Raw genomic sequence first — 19723 nt, 5'->3', positions numbered from 1 at the left:
TTTTTGTGATGTTCAGAGTAGATCTGGTTTTATATTTAATTTGTGATTGTCACCAATATATATATATATATATATATATATATATATATATATATATATATATATATATATATATATATATATACAGTACCAACTAGGCATAACATTATAAACTTATGACCAGTGAAGTATATATATATATATATATATATATATATATATATATATATATATATATATATATATAGTATAGTGAAGATTATATAGTAGATTACAGGAACTAGTAATTAACATCAAATACAAAGCAATAGCATTTTCTTTTTGGTAGCTGTTTACATTATATTTTTGGCCTAAATCTAATTTTCTGTCTTCCAAAAATTTTCAATGTTTGTAGATCTTAATTGTAAATGACTGTTGCTTTAAGATTTTTTATTTTTACTCTATGTGGAAAATATGGCTTACTATGGCTTTTTAAAGATTTAGATTGTGTTAAAAGATATAACTTAGCTGACTAGTAATTACTTACTGCATCGTTAATCAGAGGTGTAAAAAATACTTAAAAAACATACTAAAGTATAGATACCATCATGCAAAACTGAGTCACCAAAATCACCAATTCCAATATGACTTGAGTAAAATCTGATACTTGAATATCTTCCTCATACTAAACTTAGGCTCAAAGATGAACTAGTTCTTAACACCAAGAGACATGTTTTTATAAAGCCAAAAACAGATTTATGAGGGTTTTATTTCCTAAAATACAAATCATATTGTACACCTCAATACTGCGTTACCATCATCAACACAACGGCCTCCTCAACTTGCCAGAGTTAAATTAAGGTAAAAAAAGGCGGTCAACAAAGACAAAGTATACACTCAGCAACACTTTTACTCTCAGTACAACTAGAATGTAGCTCAGAATTACTTAAAAGTACAGTACGACGTTCATTTACTTGAATTTTTTTACCACTGTCAATAACTTTATCACCAGTGTGAATAAGTTTTATTTCTGTTTCATCTGATGTAATCAAATGAATGAGATTCCTATGGCTGACAGTAGATGGTGCACTTTTGTAAGACTAGCTCAAGGTTTTTCAGAGTTGTGTTACTCATAAGTGATTTGTCACCAGCATTGTTTTTTTTTAATTACTTATTTTCTCTCCCATTAGGGGTCGCCACAGCGGATCATCTGCATGTTTGATTTGGCACGTTTTTACGCTGGATGCCCTTCCTAACGCAACCCTCCCCATTTATCGGGGCTTGGGACCGGCACTAAGAGTTCACTGCCTTGTGCAACCCTAATGGCTGGGTTTGGTTCCCTGACCAGGAATCAAACCTAGGCCGTGGCGGTAAGAGCACAGAATCCTAACCACTAGTTTTGTAATATTTTTCCACTTGTCTGTAGACCTGCTTTTCAACCATATAGTTTTTACACCACTAAATTCTTAAATTAATTTCTGTACTGAAGAAGTAATGAACTGCAAATCTCAGCATTCCTCCCAAAAGATTGTTCTTGCTAACAGTCTGAACAAGACTTGCACTAATATTCTTAGCCACAAAGAACTGCTAGTGTTGTATTCTCTCTTATACCATTTCCTTATATGTGTCATACTGATGCATAATGAATTGAATTTGCACTTTAAGCCTTAATTATTAATCCTCTTTTGTGTCAACTTTTAATGCTGATCTCACTCGAAGTCATTGTTACTAATTAAACCCAATCATCTGTGCAGTGTTTTTTAATAAAACATCTGCCATCTGTTCCCAATGCATAAATCCACTTTCAAAGTCACTTACCTCTAGAAATTATGGTAATCTTACTCAGCATTTTCATGCATGCCACAGAGAATGGGCATTAATTAGTACAGACATACACCAAAATCTGGTGGCTTTGCAGATTAAGTGTGTGGTGTAAGTGTTACTATGTGGAAAAGAGAAACCCCCAGCTACAGAGGGAGGTCAGGTTCTGAGGACTGATGGTGTAAAATGCTGAGCTGGAATCTGTGAACATTGTTAATACACAAGTCAAGTCAAGTCAAGTCAAGTTTATTTGTATAGCGCTTTTCACAACAGACATTGTCTCAAAGCAGCTTTACACAAATCAACAGTGATGGTGAATGGTGTGCATTTGTCTCTGATGAGCAAGCCGTGGCGACTGTGGCAAGGAAAAACTCCCTTAGATGTTATGAGGAAGAAACCTTGAGAGGAACCAGACTCAAAGGGAACCCATCCTCATCTGGGTGACATCAAGAGTTTGATCATAAATCTTTCAACAATACAGAACACTGGAGAGTGAGAACTAACATGATTACTGGAGTATAAGATTATAAGTAATGTTCTTTCTGCAGTCTTAAACAGTCTATATGGTTAGTAGCTCCGAGTTTTATAAGCTCAGCATTTGTGATCACCACAGATCCAGCATCAGCTTCTCCATGCCAGAGCCTTTAAACACTCCAGGAGGTCCAATGTCAAAACTCCACACATGTAGCGGGATCCAAATGGCACTGGTACGTCTCTAGATGGTTCAGGATGTTTGTGAGTTCGGCATCTACTTCTTTAAAGGTCCGTAATCATCACGAGGTGGGAGGTGACTGGAGCTGGAGCAACCTCAGGATGCCTCGGGATGGGGAGAGAAAGAGAAGCAGTGGAGAGGAATTAGCGTAGCTGCTGTTCATGATATTAACAGCACAAGTTGATAATGTGCATGTGATCAGATGTTCTGGAGCACAAGGTTATGATGTGATGTGTGTTATGTGTAGGCTTTGCTAAAAGATACGTTTTAATCTACACTTAAATTGGGTGAGTGTGTCTGAGCCCCGAACACTGTCAGGAAGACTATTCCAGAGTTTAGGAGCTAAATGTGAAAATGCTCTACCACCTTTAGTGGACTTTGCTATTCTAGGAACTACTAGAAGCCCAGAGTTTTGAGATCTCAGGAGCGTGGCGGATTGTAGCGTGTTAAAAGACTGGATAGATACACGGAGCCAAACCATTTAGTGCTTTATAAGTGAGAAGTAATAGTTTGTAGTCTATTCGAAACTTAACAGGAAGCCAATGTAGGGACGATAAGATCGGGGTTATGTGATCATATTTTTTTGACCTTGTAAGAACTCTGGCTGCTGCATTCTGGACTAACTGAAGCTTGTTTATTAATGAAGCAGGACATCCACCTAGTAACGCATTACAGTAGTCTATTCTGGAGGTCATAAACGCATGGACGAGCTTCTCTGCATCGGATATAGACAACATATTTCTTAGCTTAGAAATATTTCTAAGGTGAAAGAAGGCTGTTTTGTAACCTGATTGATGTGATTTTTGAAAGACAAGTCGCTGTCTAAAATAACACCCAGGTCTTTTACCGTTGAACTAGTGGTTACAGAACATCCGTCTAAATGCAGGTTGAGATGCTGGAGCATCTGTATACCAGTTTTGGGCCGATGAGCAAAATCTCAGTCTTATCAGAATTTAAAAGTAGAAAGTTATGGGTCATCCAATCTCTTAGTTCCTTAACACACTCAGTCATCCGGGTTAATTGAGCTGTATCGCCTGGTTTAGATGAAATATATAGCTGAGTATCATCAGCATAACAATGGAAGCTAATTCCATGCCTTCTAATAATATTTCCTAACGGAAGCATGTATATTGTGAAGAGCAGGGGTCCTAGAACTGAACCTTGCGGCACGCCATAATTTACTTGCATTAGCCTGGATAGCTCTCCATTCAAATCTACGAAATGGTAACGATCGGACAGGTAGGATTTAAACCAGCTTAATGCCTGTCCCTGAATGCCGATGTAATTTTGTAAGCGATCTAGGAGGAGATCATGGTCTATAGTGTCGAATGCAGCACTAAGATCTAGTAAAACCAACAGCGAGATGAAGCCTTGGTCTGAAGCTAAAAACAGGTCATTAGTTATTTTAACTAGAGCAGTTTCTGTGCTATGATGGGGCCTAAAACCTGACTGAAATTCTTCAAAGATATTGTTCTCTTGCAGGTAGGAACATAACTGTGCAGCGACAATCTTTTCTAAAATCTTAGACATAAATGGGAGATTTGAAATTGGTCTGTAATTTGATAACGTGTTTGGATCCAGATTAGGTTTTTAATGAGGGGCTTAATAACTGCTAACTTGAGGGATTTAGGGACGTGACCTAAAGATAGTGAGGAGTTAATAATATTTAGAAGAGGCTCACCAGTTGTATATAACACTTCCTTCAGTAATTTAGTAGGAATTGGATCTAACTGACATGTTGTCGATTTAGCTTTGGCAATAACATTATACAGCTCTTCCTGTCCTATACATGTAAAACAGTGGAGTTGTGGAGTTGAAGGTAACACTGTCTCAGGAGATGCTGTAAGAGGTTGAACTGCCACAATTGTTTTTCTAATGTTATCTATTTTTCAGTGAAGAAAATCATAAAGTCCTCACTACTAAACTGTGATGGAACACAATTTTCAGAGCCCTGATTTGTAGTTAGTTTAGCTACTGTACTGAAAAGGAACCTGGGATTGTTTTTGTTGTTTTCTATAAGTTTGCTCAGGTGTTCAGCTCTAGCAGCTTTTAGCGCCTGCCTGTAGCTGAGCATACTGTCTTTATACGCGATTCTAAATACCTCCAATTTAGTTTTCCTCCATTTTCTCCAGATTACGTGCTGTTCTCTTGAGGGCATGTGTATGACTATTATACCAAGATGCAGGTGCTTGGTCTCTAACCTTTTTAACCGGATAGGGCAACGGTGTCTAATGTGCTAGTGAGGATAAGGTCTATGTTCTTAGTTATCTCATCAAGATTAATAGTAGTTATGGGTTTAGTGAGAAATTGAGATAAATCAGGCAGGTTATTTATGAATCTGTCCTTAGTGGTTGGAACAATAGTCCTACCAGGTCGATAACGTGGTGCAACACGGCTAATCTGCTCTACCGGTAGTGTGTACAGTATGAGGTAATGGTCTGTGATGTCATCACTCTGAGGTAAAATATCTATATCAGTGACGTCTGCTCCGTGGGATATTATTAAGTCTAGTGTGTGGTTAAAGCGATGAGTTGGTCTGGTGACGTTTTGTTTAACCCCAAAAGAGTTTAATAAGTCAACAAATGATAATCCTAGAGCATCGTTTACATCATCTACATGAATATTAAAATCTCCTACAAGCAGCACTTTATCAAAATTGATCAAGAGATCTGATAGAAAACAAGCAAACTCTTGAAGAAAATCAGCGTAGGGTCCTGGGGGTCTGTACACGGTGACCAGAGCGAGTTTACTATGTATGTCCAAAAGTACAACTTTAAGAACGAGCACTTCAAATGATTTAAAGCTGAATCCTAACATCTGACTAACATTAAGAGAAGCAGTATAAATGGTTCCTACACCCCCACGACCAGTCTGACGGGCTCATGCTTATAAACATATCCTGACGGTGTCGACTGCTTAGACCCATATAATCACCTGGTTTAATCCAGGTCTCAGTGAGACAGAGTGCATCGAGATTATTCTCTGTGATCATCTCATTTATAATCAGTGCTTTGGGTGCAAGTGATCTAATGTTTAAAAGACCAAACTTTAAAACTTTTTGGTGTTTGTTTATCTGGCATTTTCAGTTTTAACTTCAATGAGATTGTTTCTGGATCTTGTGTATTTACTTCTTGGTTTTGCTACACGAGGATAGATACGGTTTCTATAAACTGGGCTGTGTGTGAACTTGTAACTATTTGGTCTGTTGTATGCGTGTTCTCATTGTCGAAGATTTCCTGATGTCTTACCAGTCAGATGGTGTGAAGTATCCTAGAGATGTTATCTGATAGCACTGCTGCTCCAACTCTGCTGGGGTGCAGGCCATCAGGGCGGAAGAACCTAGGACGCTCCCAGAAACAGTTCCAGTTATTAACAAAGAGAAGTTTATGTTCTCGACACCATGACTGTAACCATTCATTTAGAGCTAAAAGTCTACTAAACTTCTCAGCCCCTCGCTGGTAAGTGGGAAGAGGTCCTGACACTATGATCCTCGTTGTGGGTGATGTGCTGCGTACCGTCTCCACCAGGATCCTGAAATCCTCTTTAATACCTCCGTTTGTCTCAGCCTGGTGTCGTTCGTTCCGGCATGAAGAACAACCGCTCCGAAGTTCTCCTTCAGGACCGCGGGTACCTGCGCAGCGACATCAAGAACACGAGCACCAGGAAAACAGCGAGTGTGCACCTTACCTTTAGCTCCGGTAGCGCGGACATGCCGGACGATGGAATCTCCGAGAATCACAGTGTCGCGTTCCGTCTCGCGGAGAGGGGCGAAGCGGTTCTCGGTCGAGATCTCGAAGGCCTGTAGTGGTGGCGGGGGAGACGTCCTCGACCGGGGCTTTGCTTGTCTCTTCCGCTGCTGCCGCATCCAGGGTCCATGTTGCACCTTTGCCGGAGTTGTAGGTGCGCTGGGTCTGGGCAGAGAAACACGCGGAGTTGAGGTGCTGGGAGCGTTAGGTTCAACCCGGAATTTACCTGGGACGAGTGCGCGTCCGCCCGGGATGTTTCCAGCGCCGCTTTCCGCTCTCGCAGCCGGGCATGCTTTTCATGCAGCTCGCGAATCTGTTTCTCCAAAACCTCCATCTCCAACGCCACCGTTTGCAAATCGAACGAGTGTAATTTTTGTTCAGGTGGGTAAGGTCCAGGTAGAAGGTGGTGACAATGGCATTGTTTGTAAGGCAGTTGTGAGTTCTGTGTGAGTGCTGAAGGACTGTAGTCATTGAGGCAGCACACTGAGCGCTTCTTCCTCATGGGGAAAATATTAGTGGCCTTGAAGCACATTGGAACAAGAGCCTGTTTGGGTGTTGCAGATACACACACACACACACACACACACACACACACATATATATATATATATATATATATATATATATATATATATATATATATATATATATATACATACATACATTAATGTGGATAAAAGTCATTGAGGTGGCCCACCCTTTGTCACTTGATTCATTCCCAAGGAAGGCTAATGGCTAGAAAAACAGCTGTTGCTATTTTGGGCTCAGTCCCCAGGTAAATTAATAAGTGAAAGCAAAGAAACAAATGTCTCAAGACACAAACATATGGCTTGCTTGGCTTCTTTTCAGTAAAATGCTGCTTAATGAAGCATCTGCCAAGTAAAACACACCAACTTTATCAACATACAAAATAAACTAACAAATCAGTACATGGAGGACTTTTTTAAAATTAACAGTTATTTCCTACTTTTGTACCAATACTATGGTAATCATGTAGTCTTGTGGAAACGAATTTCATTCGATATCTTGTTTGCATATGCGGCAACATTTTCATATGTATGTTGTGCTTATGTGTAGTTGGTTGTGATTCTATTGCTTTGTATCTGCCCTTGTTGGAAGCAGGCTGTGTGATGTAAACATCACAGCCTGAACCTGAACACACCCACACACACACACTGAATGATCTTTAAGGCCCAGAGGGGTGTTTTATTGAGTTGTAGGTTGCTGTGCTCCAACGTTCACTGTGGGGTTCTGTAGCATGAGTATGTGATCCTTTCTAACAATCTAGTGTCATTTTCAAAATTTTCTCCAGGTTCATTTCGAAGTGTGTGTGTGTGTGTGTGTGTGTGTGTGTGTGTGTGTGTGTGTGTGTGTTATAGATTTTTGCCCTGCTGGAAGACCCGCATGTGTCAAAATTTGAACTCCCTGGCTTGAGGTTCCCCATCTTGAGGTTTTAGTTGTAATAAATACTCCTCCTTCCTCATGATCATTTCAGCTGTAAACTGTAAAATATAAAATCTCACAATGTAACAACTGCATGAAAGACAAAGCTAACTTTTTCTTTCATTAGAGGATTTTGTTAATGTGCTACACTGTATCCCATTCATATGACATGTGATTGTCAATTTTGTGAAAGATGTAGAAAATAAGATTAAGGCATACCATTTTTTTCCTTTTATTTTCCATTTATGGGCACATCATGGCTAAAGTTGAATGGAAAGTTGAAATAAGAAACAGGGCAAAGAAGACTAATTCAGACTGCTATTTTAAAAGAATGAAGTGTTCCTGTAGATTATGACTGTAATCCAAAACACTGAAAGTTGTTAAACTAGTACAGAGAAATCTTGATCATGCTGTGTTTGGTAGCACAGTGTAGAATATTATAGAGCAGTTGAGCTATTTAGTTATCCTTAGTTCTACTTCTGTGACCTAAACTATTATGGTTAAAGATGACAATCTGCTTTGCTTTTGAAAGTTTCTGTAAAACATCACTAAATCTATAACAAATGTATTTTGAAATAAATTGTGTGCCAGCACTCTGCAGTTGTCTGACAATTGCTCAATTACTAGAAATCATGCAGAACAGAAAAGAAGCATACCCACTGTGAGTGATCAGGGATCATCTTCCTCCAGCTATGAAATGCTGAATTCTGCCGATCCTTGTGCCTCTGTTTGTTTCTGGTTCCCCATGGTGCTTATCCTTTTTTGGCAATGGCGCTCTGGGCATAGTGAACCCTTAAGGCGTGTCATCACCATTTTTATTAAAGTCTGTAGCTAGTACATGCATTCAGTATTACTGCAAATAATATATGAGCAAGCAAAACAACTATTACTACATTTATTTAAGAATGATTAAGTTCTTCTCAAGCAATTGAGAAGGAAGAAAAGTGAAGGATAAACGTGGTTATTTCCTTTCAGAAGAATACACATTTATGTGTGTAATAAATCGTGGCTGTGAATGTAAAGACATGAGTAAGTACATTTTTTTATTTGATTTGTACACATAAAGTCATACAGTTAATGTGGATAGGCACAGGATGACAGTGAGTGCAGCTTTTTTTTATTTTAATATGACTGTAACAAACATCTGCAATTAAAACATACTCTCTGCTGGGCCTTTACACACGAATTCACACTCATCAACTCTGGTAAAAAAAACTCCCAGTTTTCAATTGCAATAGGTTTTTCGATTGTGTTTCTTTTGAACCCTTGTTGAGTCACAGAGATTTGGATCAGGAGTAAAAATATATTTCCAACCTCTCCAACTGCAACTTCTGTAAAGAAAAACTTTTTCAATAAAAAGATTTACTGTTAGATTTTTATTGTAAAATACGCTTTCATATTTGCTTTGTTATATACAGTACATGTTAAATGTTTTGTGAAAAATAATTTAGCATGTAGATTTAAATTATCAAGACAAATAAAAGTATGGGGTAAACAGTAAGAAGCAGTACTAATTTAGCAAAACTATCAACAGTTCTGATATATATTGCCATCTCAGTTGCATTCAGCAGACAGTCATAATACTCTAATGTCCATTCTTATAAGCCTTTTATATGCCCTGCACGACAATGTTTTGCTTCTTACCTAGACGGATCAGATGACATGAAGGAGATCCACATGTTCTCCAGGTTGATCCTGAACATGTGTACAGCATGCTTTCTCTATTCAAAAATTTCATATTACTATGCTGTTTACACTTTACTCATCCTTTCCTGTCCTCCTACTGACACTCATTTTTCATTTTCACATACTCTATATGGATAATATCTCACCAAGCAAGGCAGCTTTTTACCTAAAACAAAAACCCAGAATGATTTAGCTTTATTAGATCCCTGGAGATGCATTCCAATCCTGGTTCACGAAGGACTAATTTACAATATCTCCACAAAAACTTTCAGGACCTTGTTTTGCATCAAAATTGATCTAATGCTACTTGCTCCTGTTAGGTCTTTCTGCAATTGCCATATAACCCTTGTAACTGATCCAGAATATAGCAGCAAGTTTTAGTCTTTGCAGATTAATCCATTTATATTTAATATAAATAAATTGAAGAATAATTATAAACTTGAATCAGACCTGGCCAGACCTGCAAAATTAAGTATATACTTTTACTTTAATTGGTTCCTTTTCTGACACCCTACATTAATTTGTATTGACTTGATATCATGATGATCATATCTGATATAAATATATACAGTATGTGACATCTCAAATAATGAGAAGTAAAGATATCACAATGCAGAGTTCGTCTAATCATCAGTAAACCATTCAAATATTATGATTATTATTTTAATTGTGTACAATAAAATGTGATTGTTTATTGAAGCCATACACTTTTAGTTCCTGAACTGGAATTATTTACTTGTTTTGGGTTATTGAGGTTTCAGTCAAAAACATTAAATTCAAGTAACCAGACAAACAGATCATTCTAAGAGAAATAAAACCTGATAATTATAGTAATGACAGTACTTGTCAACAACAGCAAAAACACAAACTTGGTCAATTACAATCCCGAGAATTTACAACAGCGATTCAATTCTGTAATGGAGATATTTGTATTTTGCATCAATTTAATGCTAGATATTCTTTTATTTTGCTTATGTTTCTTTTTCTTCTTTCCTATGCTTCTGAAGGACGACATTAATCATTTCCAGAGGAAGTGGCAAACTCAAGTTAAACCATTGATTCCTTTGGGTGTCATTATAACCCAGGTGATGATGTGAGGCTGGTGTGTTTAACCTTGGTAATGTGAAAATGTCCTTAAAGCTCATTCCCCTCACTCTGATGCTTATTTAAAAGTCACTGGGAGTCACTGCTAAAGGGCCAAAAACCTGAAACAGTCATTTGAATCTGTTTAGACTGAACAGATTACCTGAAGATACTATTTCTAATTGAGTTTTGAACTACATTACATGCAACTAATTCTGCCAGCTGTTCAATATCAGTATCAATCTTTTTTTTTTCCAGATGTCAAGATTTGTAAGGCACTTTGAAGGATTACTGGAGCTGCTATCCAACCAGAGAAGGATGCAAAAAAAAACTTTATTAAAGAGTGCATCCACCAGAATGACCCCATTTTAGGATGTCAGCTCCCATATTTTTTTCTCTTCAGGAAAACAATCTGATGAATGAAAAGCAAGGTATAGACAAGGGCACCTCCTTTTAGCCATTAGAAAATATCAGATTACCTCAGCTGAACCTAAGAAAAGTCTAGCTCTTAAATGAACTAAGACCAAGAGGAAGCCTCAGGGTGGCGTTTGAGAGCATGTTTAATATTGAAATGATTTATTCAATTAAATTTATTAAAATTTTATTTGTAGAGTGCTTTTAACAATGGTCCAGCTTTACAGATATGGATAAACTATTCACATAAATGTAAGCATCACTAGTTAATTACTGTAAGTTTGAACAAGCTCATTTTAACAGTGACAAGAAAAAACAGCTTTAGATGGTTTGAGGAAGTAACTTTGAGAGGAACCACACTCCACAGTGAACCCATCCTCATTTGGGTGACACCAAAAGTGAATTAATTATAGTGTCTTAATTTTTTAGGTTAACATTTGTTGTACATGAAGTGGAATCCAAATTTCACTGGTACATTTTTAGCTGGTTTGGGACGTTTGCTGGTTCGGCATCTACTTCTTTGAAGGTCCCAAATCTTAATAAGTGGGACACAACTGGGCTATCATTCTTGGACTAACTGTAACTTGTTTAATAATGATGCAGGACATCCATCTAGTAATGCATTACAATAGTCCAGTCTGGAGGTCATGAATGCATGGATGAGCTTTTTCTGCACCAGATATAGACAACATGTTTCTTAGCTTAGCAATATTTCTAAGGTGGAAGAAGGCTGTTTTTGTAGGTGAATATGACTTTCAAAAGACAAGTTGCTGTCTTAAATAACTCCCAGGTCTTTTACTGTTGAACTAGTATTTACAGAACATCTTTTTTAAATGCAAGTTGCATTGCCAGAGCTTCTGTGTACAGATTTTTGGGTCGATCAGCAAAATATCAGAATTAAAATCTTATCAGAATTGAAAAATAGAAAGTTATGAGTCATCCGATCGTTTATTCTTTCAGTTGATTCAGTTGACCTGGTCAAATGTTTCGTCTGGTTTTAATGAAATAAATAGTTGGGTACAGGGGCATAGCCATGGGCGTAAATTTCATTTAACAGTAGGGGGGGACAATTAATATAAAATTTCTCATGAGCAATTTTTGAGGGGGACACAAATAATACAGTCAAATTGTACTTACAGTATAAAGACACTACATTATTATTGTTGCATGGAGACTGCGTCAATTACAATGCTAATTCAAACTGCTTTACATAAATAAAGTAAAACCATCATAAAAAATAATCACAACAATAAAAACAAGGAATTAAAAAAATGTTTAACATTTTATTAACAAATTAATGAAGACACTTAAGAACAGAATATAAATTGATTATACAAAAAAATACAGTGGGGTCAGTTCGGATGTAGCACAGTGCTCATTTAGTAAATGCACAGATAAACAATATGCTAATTGTGTGTTAATGTTAACATTATTCCAAGTCGTCCCAAATAAAACACTGCATGGGAAACGGCTTTGGTGTGTTAGTGTCAGTGCACTATGCTACAAGCTATTGTAAACAAGCTAACGTTCACTAGATAAGTGATATTTCAATCACTAATAGAGCAGATTCATGGAGAAATTACATCCGTTATGAATAAGTCTGCATCAACTACATCGAGAATTGCTTTATTTAGTGAATAAAATAAGTGAATAAAATACCCTACTTAATGGAGATGAAAATTAATTGAGCGCAGACACACACCTGACTGGGAAAACAGGCAGTGGGTCAAACCACTGTGAGGAAGGGGAGGGGTGGAACTCAACTGTTTCTAAATGCATTTTTGCGGGTTTTTTTCTACTTACACAATTATTTTAGTTATACATACATATATTTTTCATATAATAGAGAATACATATAATAGAGAGTGCGATTTTTTAAAAATATTTTTATTGGGGGGGACAACCCTTGGGCATTTACACCCATGGGCATAGCCATCATTTCAAAGTGGGGGGGATGAAATGTGTAGTGTTACCTGTTTTTTTTTCTTCCACTAAAAAAGTGAGGGGGACGAATTAACTTTTTATAAAAAGCATAATCTACGCCCCTGGTTGGGTATCATCTGCATAAGAGTGGAAGCTAATCCCATATTTTTTAATTATTTTTCCCAAAGGAAGCATGTATATTGTGAAAAGCAGGGGTTCTAGAACTGAACCTTGTGGCACCCTATATTTAAGTTGGATTAACCTGATTAGTTCTCCATTTAAATCTATGAAATAGTAACAATCAGACAGGTAGGATTTAAAGTAGCTTAATGCCTGTCCCTGAATGCCGATGCAATTCTGTAAGTGATCCAGGAGAAGGATCTATACTGTCGAATGCAGCACTAAGATCTTGTCAAACCAACAGAGATGTAGCCTTGGTCTGAAGCTAAAAACAGGTCATTTGTGATTTTAAAATAGAACAGTTTCTGTGCTATGAAAAACCTGACTGAAACTCGTCAAAGATATTTTTCAAAGATATTCAAAGAAGTCCCCACTACTAAACTGTGATGAATAATCTTTTCAGATCTGATTTGTAGTTATTTTAGCCACTGTATTAAAAAGGAACCTGCAATTGTTTTGGTTGTTTTCCATGATTTTTTTTTAGGTGCTCATCCCTAGCTGTGTTTAGCGCCTGTCTATAGCTGAGCTACAGCTACAAATATCCATGAAATCTGCTCCATGGGATATTATTAAGTCTAATGTGTAATTAAAATGATGATTTGGTCTAGTGATGTTTAGTTTAACTCCAAAAGAGTTTAGTAAGTCCACAAATGATATTCCTAGGGCATCATTTGCATTATCTACGTGAATATTAAAATCTTCTACAAACAGCTTTATCAAAATTGACCAAGAGGGATATACATTTTATTGATATGAAGTTTATTTTTTAGTATATGCTATCATTTCTATTTAAATATTCATTAATTATTAAATTAAAAATAACTTTTCATTTGTATGTATAATTTTTTTGAATAATTATTTGGGTGAACATGCGGTGTACTTATACAGAATAAACATTTTGTAGTTATAAGGGTCCTCACAGTTTGTTCAATCCTACTAGAGTGATTATATAACAGTTAAAAATTGTAAAACAAAATCTTTTGAAATGTGCTAAAGGATTCGCTATTTAGAGACTGATTATACGGAATGTACTCTATTAATATTTGAATATTGTCTATTATTTATATCATATAATCATCAAGCGTGCAAAGAAGCACAAATGAAACAAAAACACCAAATAATTCATAGCAATGTGTCCATTTCTGTCTGTGTTGCAGATATCTGCTCTGTCATGGGATCTGTCCCAGCATGGTACTGTGCAGCTACAGAAAATCATCAAAAAATATGTATTATAAAAACTGTATATAAAAATAGTAACCCCAAATAAACTATTAAAAACATTGTATTCAATAGTCAATTACATTGACAAAAGGTTTGACCATATATATTTAGGTTTGACCATATATAGCAACAACACTAATTGCATCATGGATGTGTTTTAAAAATACATTTGTTTTGATTTTAATAGTTACTAAGAGACAGGTAACTAGAGAAAGTGCAGCAGGGTAGATATACTTATAAAAAGCCTGTAGAATCCCAGAGGTATAACACACACACACACACACACACACACACACACACACACACACACACACACACACACAATTCTATAAAAAAAAAAAATCAGAAGACTGTGTGTTTTCAGCATTCATAAATGTAATATATTTACAAGCAACCTTGCCAAAAGTATTTGTGAATTAATGTTAGTTTGTCCTCTCTCTCTCTCTGTCTCTCTGTCTCTGTCTCTCTCTCTCTCTCTCTCTCTCTCTCTCTCGCTCTCTCTCTCACATTTATTTTATGGTTTTGCATATCAGGATAATAAAAAAAATCATTTGATCCTTATCAGGTATTTGAATTGGGTAAAATACAACCTCAAATAAACAACACATGATATATCAAACTGTCATTATATTATGTGTATACTGCCTGCCTACCTACTAGCCTGCTATGTCCTACCCCTAAAGATGGAAAAGGGTCTATAACCTGTAGGGCTAGGACCATGCTGATGAGAGATTGCTATCTACAGAGGGTGAGTTCTGGTGGGATGAGTGTTTTGAATTTCCCTCCATCCAACACTTGAATCACATTGAAACTTGACTCTCTGTTCAGATTTTTGTACCTTGATACATACCAACTTAAGATATAAGTTCATGTGGTCCTCTTGTTTTTGTTGTAGTCTGCATAAGCAGGCTGTGACAAATAGAAGCTCATTAATTTTATTTTGATCCAATATTATTGTGTATATGTCTCAAGTCTTGTACTTTGCTTGTGTTAGAATGTATGAACATTTTGACATTGTAATGGCCATAGAGAAATCAAATGGTGTTTCTAATAAACTATAACACAGTGATCTGTTGTTGTATGGTTCAATATAATGTCACCTCTTCTATTTACCTAAACTATGTTGTTCCTTACGTAGGGTGTTGCACAAATTCTTAGCTTTGGTGGGGTTTTTTGCTTGTTTGTTTGATATGCTGTTTTGTTACTTTTGTATGTTGTCTATGTTGCTAGAATAGTTGTCTTAGGAACACTTTCGTTTAATTTGTATGGACAATAGGCCCTCTCAAAATTAAATGTTCTGGGTGCATAATTACCCATTGCTAATAGACAAAAAAAGAAGGAACCATTCTTCATCCAGATACCAACAAGACTTTTTAAGAGACCAAGATGTAGATCCCATACAACAGTCTTTTTTAAATGAATCTTTTAAGACAATGTTGAACAAATTCTAGGGAGTTGTTAAAAATGGTTTGTTACTAAAAAATGGGCCTTAGTTGTGAATAATGTGTGTGTAAATCAAGTAACTCAAGTTGTTGTACCATGCAAATTTAGGGAACTGGTATAACTATTGCTTAAGATAGAGTTGTGTATCACCTAGGGAAAAGGACATGTATGTCAGCTGACTGGGAAACCAGAGATATAAGAGATTAAACAAGCAACCTTTTCATCCTATTCTATTGAATTTTTTTGAGTATCTTATAATTGGCTGCATTGTCTCTTTAACAGCAAGTGAATCTAAAGCTCACATTTCAGATCATCACTTGGTATCATTTACTATTTTCCTACCTGTTCTGCCTACAACTGACTATCAATATTTTCCCCATTCTCGACAAAACCTTTACTTTATCTCTCCTTCCACTATAGTTTCCTTCACCATTTCATCCCTTTCTGAGCCTAACTCTCTTTTTCCTATCTACCACTGTTGCTAGCCGCAGATACCTTTCATTTCTCAGTTTCCTTATACTTAGGCTTTCTGTGTCCTCTATCTTCTAAACCCAGGACGACATAATACCCTGTCTCTTGGCTTGTCTCACAACATGTCTCTTGGACATGTTGTGAAGCAATTGAAAAAATATCAAGAGCATGGAGAGAAAGTGGAGGTGATCATATTTTGATCACTCTTCTTTCTGAATTCTCATCTAAAGTGACTTCAGCTGAGACTGCCTTCTACAAACAAAAGCTGGACGCACCAGCACACGATCTACACCAATTTCACTACGTCTTTTCCTCACTGCTTTTTCAAACCACTTACCTCAACTCCTACACTACAGGTTTCATCTTCTCTCTCACTAACTCATTCTTCATTTCATTAACAGAAAAGGTCTTGCATGTGACCTTGTCCTGCAATGACATCTTGTCATAAAACTGGCTCCAAGACCTTCCACAATCTTTCAGACGATTTAACTAGATGTTCTCACCTCTAAACATATACCGTATCTCACACCACATTGGACCACGCTCACTTTGATCCTCAACTAAGGTTCAACAGGTTCCACCTGGTATACGTAAGACATGCTTCTAGACTTTTCTCTGTTCTGGCACCAAGGTGACAGAGCAAACTTTCCATTGATGTCTTTATCAGTCTTCAAATGGCTTCTTTTCCAGAGCTTCTTCAATTAGTATATAAATATATATAAAATATAAATAACTTTCTTTTGGCTTCTTCCGTTAGGGGTTGCCACAGCGGATCCTCTGCATGTTTGATTTGGCACGTTTTTACGTTGTATGCCTATCCTAATGCAACCCTCCCCAATTTATCCGGGCTTGGGATCAGCACTAAAAGTGGCTGGGTTTGGTTCCCTGACCAGGGATCGAACCCGGGCCACAGCGGTGAGAGCACTGCTTCCTAACCACTAGACCACCAGGGAACCAATATATATAAAATATAAATAACTTTAGAAAAATCATTCTTTCTAACTATTTTCTCCCAACACAGTTTAGATGTATTTTTAGATGTATTTATTGATTAGATGTATTTATTGATGGAGACTTTAAAGCACTATACAAGTCACTCTAAATAAGATCTTAAATAAGGCCTTAAATAATCCTAAATAAGGTTCCAAACTGTAATATCATATACATGGTAGTCAACATTTGTTGAATAATATGTGTTAAGCTTCCTGTTATTCAGCAATATAAACTGATTAAAGGGATTGATTTCATGTCATGACCATATGCTCAGCCAGAGAGACAATGTCAGGTCAAATATAACATTTCTACTGCTTATTACCCATAGTCATAGGGAGCTCTGATGTGCTTCTACCCTACTCCTAAGTCATTGTAGAGTTCATAGCGGTCTGAGCTCTCACATGATTGGGATACCTTTTTGCCATGTCTTTTGTTGTTTGCTTTACATGAAGTGGTTGAAGTTAGTTTATGACAAATTAACAGTTTTTTTTGGGCAAGCAGTTTGTGTTCTATTAACCATGCTCAAGGATCAGTGCGACACTGAAGAGCCTCCAGCCAATGTTTTAAATTATGTTAATGAATTTTAGATTCATTTGTTTCATATCTGATGCAGCTGCATTTAAGAATCTTGAGACTGCAAAAGAAAATAAACGCACTTCTTTTATAAGGCCAAACATTGTCAGTTTGAAGTAGGTGATCAAGTTTTAGATTTGTTACCTATAGTTAGCTGTACATCCCAACCTTAAGTGTACCTGTTATACACAAGAAAATACAATATTGTCATATGAACGTTAAAAAACTTTATTCTCTCCACACTCTCTTAAAATTGGTAATAGGTGTTAACAGTGATTCAGTAGTGGATAATTCTGACAGAAAAAGTATGACACCTACCATAACTGTAAAGGTAAAGATACTGTACGTAAATGCCTTTTAGAACTTGTTCTTACTTATTTGGATAATTCTTCCTATCTAAGCTTAGAATACAAATTAAAACCCTTGCAGGACACTTGAGGTTTATACTTACTTAAACTGATTCTCATTATTCTCAGTTTTATCAGTTTTAGTTATACTAATTGATTGTGGACATGTTGTGAAGCAATTGAAAAATATCAATAGCATGGAGAGAAAGTGGAGGTGATCATATTTTGATCACTCTTCTTTCTGAATTCTCATCTAAAGTGACTTCAGCTGAGACTGCCTTCTACAAACAAAAGCTGGACGCACCAGCACACGATCTACACCAATTTCACTACGTCTTTCCTCACTGCTTTTTCAAACCACTTACCTCAACTCCTACACTACAGGTTTCATCTTCTCTCTCACTAACTCATTCTTCATTTCATTAACAGAAAAGGTCTTGCATGTGACCTTGTCCTGCAATGACATCTTGTCATAAAACTGGCTCCAAGACCTTCCACAATCTTTCAGACGATTTCACTAGATGTTCTCACCTCTAAACATATACTGTATCTCACACCACATTGGACCACGCTCACTTTGATCCTCAACTAAGGTTCAACAGGTTCCACCTGGTATCGTAAGACATGCTTCTAGACTTTTCTCTGTTCTGGCACCAAGGTGACAGAGCAAACTTTCCATTGATGTCTTTATCAGTCTTCAAATGGCTTCTTTTCCAGAGCTTCTTCAATTAGTATATAAATATATATAAAATATAAATAACTTTCTTTGGCTTCTTCCGTTAGGGGTTGCCACAGCGGATCCTCTGCATGTTTGATTTGGCACGTTTTACGTTGTATGCCTATCCTAATGCAACCCTCCCAATTTATCCGGGCTTGGGATCAGCACTAAAAGTGGCTGGGTTTGGTTCCCTGACCAGGATCGAACCCGGCCACAGCGGTGAGAGCACTGCTTCCTAACCACTAGACCACCAGGGAACCAATATATATAAAATATAAATAACTTTCTTTGGCTTCTTCCGTTAGGGGTTGCCACAGCGGATCCTCTGCATGTTTGATTTGGCACGTTTTACGTTGTATGCCTATCCTAATGCAACCCTCCCAATTTATCCGGGCTTGGGATCAGCACTAAAAGTGGCTGGGTTTGGTTCCCTGACCAGGATCGAACCCGGCCACAGCGGTGAGAGCACTGCTTCCTAACCACTAGACCACCAGGGAACCAATATATATAAAATATAAATAACTTTCTTTGGCTTCTTCCGTTAGGGGTTGCCACAGCGGATCCTCTGCATGTTTGATTTGGCACGTTTTACGTTGTATGCCTATCCTAATGCAACCCTCCCAATTTATCCGGGCTTGGGATCAGCACTAAAAGTGGCTGGGTTTGGTTCCCTGACCAGGGATCGAACCCGGCCACAGCGGTGAGAGCACTGCTTCCTAACCACTAGACCACCAGGGAACCAATATATATAAAATATAAATAACTTTAGAAAATCATTCTTTCTAACTATTTTCTCCCAACACAGTTTAGATGTATTTTTAGATGTATTTTTAGATGTATTTATTGATGGAGACTTTAAAGCACTATACAAGTCACTCTAAATAAGATCTTAAATAAGGCCTTAAATAATCCTAAATAAGGTTCCAAACTGTAATATCATATACATGGTAGTCAACATTTGTTGAATAATATGTGTTAAGCTTCCTGTTAT

The 19723-nt window shown here is 37.0% G+C and overlaps 1 long non-coding RNA gene across 1 annotated transcript; it reads left to right on the top strand.

Annotated features, from left to right (window-relative positions):
• The first annotated feature begins 10378 nt into the window (after positions 1-10378).
• LOC124391489 lies at positions 10379-14235 on the top strand. The gene is made up of 3 exons (XR_006926985.1): positions 10379-10451; positions 10708-10880; positions 14124-14235. It is a non-coding gene; the product is annotated as an uncharacterized LOC124391489 (long non-coding RNA).
• The last annotated feature ends 5488 nt before the right edge of the window (positions 14236-19723 follow it).

The sequence above is a fragment of the Silurus meridionalis genome, chromosome 9, assembly GCF_014805685.1.
Source record: "Silurus meridionalis isolate SWU-2019-XX chromosome 9, ASM1480568v1, whole genome shotgun sequence".
In the NCBI taxonomy this organism is placed as follows: domain Eukaryota; kingdom Metazoa; phylum Chordata; class Actinopteri; order Siluriformes; family Siluridae; genus Silurus; species Silurus meridionalis.
Note: the sequence above shows the minus strand (reverse complement) of the source record. Positions and strands in the feature narration are given on the sequence as shown.